We start from the raw sequence: 6,000 nt of genomic DNA on the forward strand, positions 1-6,000 counted from the left end.
ACCATTAAAAAGCATGGTTGTGTTGATTATATTTTGGTAACTTTTTATGTTTGTAATATTTGGATGGTATAATGACATGATAGAATGTCATTACAATGTTGTAAATTTTTTATGTTGTAAAATTTTATAACATATGGATTATGACATATAAACTAATGAAATTATGAAACTTTTGTTAATATATGAATATTATGTTTGGTTGTGAAATATAATTCTCAAGTTATTTATTACTTCTAATATTTTGTTTTTATTGTAGAATAATTAAATTATTTGTTTCATTAATGATATTTTAGCACATTAAATATGTATTGCAATTTAAAAATAATAAAGTAGATTATATATTATTTTTATAGTATTATATATTATGATTTTTTAATTCATATAATAATAATTATATTATGATTTTATTAAATTATATATTATTTTATTAAATTATATTTAATAATAATTATGTTAAAATATGGTTAAATTATTTATTATTTTTATTAAATTATTTTCAATAATAATATTATTAAAATCTAATAACAATAACAATAATCATATACCTAAAAAAATTTCTACTAAGGGTAATCTGGTCATTTCAATTTTTTTCCTTATGCTATTACAACATCATTCCATTCAACCAAATACAAGAATACTATTATAATTTTATTCTATTCCATTCAACCAAACAATTGAATTACTGATTACATCTCTATTCTATTACAGGTCTATTCAATTACAGCTCTATTCAATTACAGTCCTATTTCATTACAGTGAACCAAACGCACCCTAAAGGTTTCAAGCTCTAAAAAATGAAGGCAATGTGTATAAACTTCACAAAGCTCTTTATGAGCTAAAACGAGCTTTTAGAGCCTGGTGCAACAAAATTGACTCTTACTTTCTGTAAAAAGGGTTTATAAGAAGTGAAAGTAAAGCTACATTGTATATTAAGAAGCTTGATTATGAAAAGAAACTCATTGTTTCATTATATATTGATGATATGCTCATTACTAGAGATGAAAAGTGTTTATGGAGCAATTCAAGTAAAAAATGAAAATATATTTTAAAATGTTTGATTTGAATGAAATGAAGTGTTTTCTTAGAATGGAATTTTACCAATTTGTTTTCGGTATTTTTATTTCTCAGAAAAAGGTACACCTTGGAATTTTTGAAGAAGTTCAAAATGGAAAATTGCAAACCAGTAGCTACGCTAGTTTTGAATAAGAACTTGTCCAAATCAGATCATTTTGGAATTTCTTATGCTTCTACTTATAGAAGCTTGATCAGGATTTTATTATATTTATCTGCTACCATACCATATATAATCTATGTTGCAAGCTTCCTTTCTAGATTCATGCAAGCCCTTAGTTAAATTCACGATGGTGCAGCTAAAAAGGTTTTGAGATGCATTAAAGGTACATTTGACTGGCATATGGTATTTAAAGAATGATTGTAACACCCCGTACCCGACCCAATCTCCAGTCTAAGCTACAAGGTGTCACACTTGTTTTCAGAGCAACTCCAATCAAATTGTATTAAATTTAAAACCATTAAACATTCAAATACAAGTAAAACATATGTATAAAATGATACGTATTCATTTTTAGTTCTTATACAAGCTTTTGAAAGCTCTATTATTAACTTGAAGTCAAATTAGGAATAAATTATAATATTTTCAAAATCTCAGATTGACGTCGCGACTTCGAGGGTTCCTCATCACGATGCAACATATTGACTTAGTCTCATTGCGCTAACAAATGTCTGATGTCACAACATGACCGTCTATTTCTTAATGGTACAAATGGTTATCAACCTATAAAAGCCAAATCAACTAATTCATGTTTACATACCACATTTTCAACCAATTACTTATTCTTAACAAGTTCAATTCTAAAAGAAAAACTACCTTATTCATAATTGTACAATTACCATACACCATTTATATTTTTACCATACAACATATAGGCTCAAATCATGGAACAATCGTTCAAAACATTTAGCATATGAACCTATTCAAATCAACATTAACATAGCAACATTTTGGAAGCATTTCAACCATCATGACACACTCAAATACATGATCTAATTATTTGGTCAATCTCAAATACTAATTCTAGCTTTAATTATAATCCTGATCATATATTATTCCAAAATTGATTTAACTTAGGTACATGTCATACATAAAACAAAATAGAATTATACAAACCTTTCTAGATCATGGATCGCTTCCTAGATGTTAGATTACTACTCGAACTCTTGGAGATTAACTATACCTATGCACGAAGAAAACAAATCATATGCTGAGCAAAAATGCTCAGTGGAAAAAGAATTTCCATGATTCAAGTTAATATAGTACATGTTTAATCAATGCATACATCTAATTCAAACTCAATTCACAACCAATTCACATACAATTTCATACCAAAAGCTTCCATTGTTATATTTCTTATACTTATCATGCCATTTCACATTATATTCCACATATTACATAATCATTTCTTACCACATTTGTATACATACACTTATTCAATTACACACCATTTTTGTAAACATATACTTAATCACATACATTTATCAATCATATACATAAATACCTAGTTCCATTTCATCTATTTTCAATCATTTCCAAGCTTATTAGCTCTTTTGCTCAATCAGCCTTCAATGCTCATTTTCAGCACGCATGATTTTTCACATATTGTTGTACATCACATTTCAATCACATTTCATATCATATATCATTTACCCAATTCATGTGTTTATAACCCTATAAGCCAAACACAGACTCAAAATGAATTTGCGGATCCATCACCCTAGGTTGCTCGGTAATGATGACGTTGAACATGTACATACTACCACCCCGAATTGCCTAACAAAGAAGGTTTGCACAATTTGATTATTTTGTCACCTTGGGTTGCCCGACAACGATGACTTTATATGTACAATCTACCACCCCAGGTGGCCCGGCAACGATGGTTACCAATCAATATCCTGACCCTATGGCATGCTAACTATATCCGACTATGTCCAAACAATTAATAAGGAACCAAATTTTCGATTTCATTATACAATTCAATTCATACTAGATCACATCCAACTCATCATTAATTCATCATTTCATTATGTAATATGGTATGTTTCAACTCAATTTCATACCTATTATCATATATCAATTAAATCATACTATTTCTATTTTATTCAATTTAGTCATTATAACGGTATTCAATCTCAACCATGACAATTCAATTCAAATAATGATCAAAAACTCACCTCAATACCATATGATGAAAATTTCATGAATATGCAATAATTAAATTGATCCCGAATCATAGAAATACAAATAGAAAACTTGTATCACTTGTTGTCAGCTCTCGCTTTTCCTTTCCCTTTTAACTGCTTGATAAAGTCTTTAGCTAAGAATAACAGTGCAACAATAACAAAATATCAAATTCCATCCAAATCATATTCAATTACAAAGCCAAATATATTTTTCAATTTATCCAATTTAGTCCCTAAACTCGGGACAACCATAACTTTCAGTCTAAAGCTTCGGATTAAAATCCAATTTCACATATATTTATTAAGGACTTCTTACTTTCTATTCCTGTCAAAATTTCATAACAATTTTACATTTTATTCAATTTGGTTCCTAATGTACGAAACTAATAATTAAGCTTTATAATTTAGTCATTTTCATAATCTAAGTTTAATTCCTATCAATTTCACACCTCAATCTTTAAGAAATCAACAATGCTAACTTTCTAAAACTTCAACAGTTTCAAAAATTTATATATGGGCTAGCTAAATCAAGCTTCCATGATTTAATTTCCATAAAAATCAAATAAAAATGAGCATGGACTTACTTGAAATTGGATAGCCAAATGTTTTAAGGGTTTCAAAAGTTTCCTCATTCTTTTGGCTATGGAGGTCAGTTTTGTAATGAAAAAGATGACCACCTCTCCACTAACTTTTAACCTTTATTCTAGGATTAATTTGGTAATTAATCTTAATTTACTTAATCAACTATGTTTTAGTTAAATAAATCTTTAATTACTTAAGTTAAATGACATATATCATTATTGTCCACTAACACTTAATTAAAAATGTTTATTAACCATTTTATCCCTTTGGATAATTACTATCTAAGTCCCAAAGTCTTTTCCCAATTAAAAATCTATAACAATTAAACTTTTAAAATTGAATCTCTAGGCCTTAATTAACCATGATTTCTGCTAAATCACTTAATCGAATTTCAATGCATCTATTTACTAACTCTGTAAATATACCTACTTAATATTTACGACCTCGATCTTTAGAGACTGGATCCCAAAACTGTAATTTTCGACACTATTGAAAACCAAGTTGTGAAAATGATAGTTGCAAGCTTGAGGGTAATGCTTTCAGGGATTGGGCTAGAAGTGTGGATGACTATAAAAGTACTTCAGGTTATGTTTGTTTCATTTGGAAGTAGTGTCTTTGCATGGAATTTAAAGAAGCAAGATGTGGTGGCTCAATCCTTAACTAAAGTCGAGTATGTATTTGTTGCTACTACTGGAGTTAACTAAGTCATTAGGCTTAAAAAAATCTTGATTGATTTAAAACAAAAAAACTACAATTTGAGTGGATAATAAATATACTATAGAAATCACCAAAGATCCAATCCAACATGAAAGAACTAAACATATTAATATTAAATTTCATGCAAGTAAAAAAGCATAAAGGCTTAGAGAAGTTGGTGCGGTGTATTGCAAATCTAAAGATCAAGTTGTAGATGTTCTATCTAAGGCTATCTCAATGCCTAGATTTAAATTTCTAAACACAAAGTTTAGAGCCTCCAAGAAATCACAAAGAAAAGAGTTAGATACCTCAAAATTTTCTTAGATATTCTAAGAATAGAATGTGTTTTGATCATTTTGTAGCTTGATAGAGCAATTATAAGTAGTCAAGCATCATGCAACTAATATGTTAGTTTGTATTTGATTAGGTTATATAATCCTTTTGATGTAAAGCTTACTAAATTTATAGGATAAGATAAAACACTGCACAAGCAGTTGGCCTTAGTATTTTATGTACAAACTTGAATGAAATAAAGACCATTGGGTTTTCAAAAAAAAAATTCTGGTTTTATTTTTCTTTTCATTCTCTTTTTGTATATTTTCTATTTCTTCTGTAACTTACAACGAAGTGCAACAGTGTTGAGGGCAACATACAAGGGAATACTTTTATGCTATTATGCTTGATAGATTTTTCTTGATATGTTGGTTTTCTCATTCTAGTTTCTTATATTTGCAGGGTATTAGTAGCTAATTCTTTTTGCTGGCCTCAATGCTTAAGAAAAAAAAGTTAGCCAAGTAAGTTAGGTAAACGTTAGTGAATATTATAATATAATGTTCCATGTGAAAGCATTTTAGATACTGAATACGTGGTTTAGTCAGTTAGACGTTAGTTAGTAGGTTAAGCTTTGTAACCTACATTTTATCTCTTTGTTAGAAATTTTTAGAGGATTGGTGTCAAATAGAAAGCAATGGATATGGTGTTGAAACATATGTACATCAAACCATAAACAAAAGAAGAATAACTGGCTATACACTAACTTTATGGGAATTGCTTAAGCCTTTTATTAAATTTTGGCAACCATACGAAACTTATGTATAGATCTTACTAGGAGTTTTCGGGTGAAGTATATCGTAAAAAACCTTTGGCCAATAACATCACACTTCATTCTTTTAACTTTCCTACTTAACAAATAACTAGGAGTTGCCAATATAGAATATTACTGATCACAAATTGCTTTGTTTTTTTCTCTCTTTCTGCCCCTTGAAGACAAAAATGATTATGGCTTTAAAAGTGAAAGTGACTAGGCAATAGATTGTCAACTTCTTAGCAGATAGGCTAAAGACTTCACATTCTCCAACAATCCTAATTCAATAAATTGGCTCTTTCACTGACTGGAAAGCTAGCTGACCATGTCAATTGGGAACTTCCTGCAAAAAACATTGGTATTCTAGAATTACTGAGATC

This window comes from Gossypium arboreum, chromosome 12 (genome assembly GCF_025698485.1).
Source record: "Gossypium arboreum isolate Shixiya-1 chromosome 12, ASM2569848v2, whole genome shotgun sequence".
Lineage (NCBI taxonomy): Eukaryota > Viridiplantae > Streptophyta > Magnoliopsida > Malvales > Malvaceae > Gossypium > Gossypium arboreum.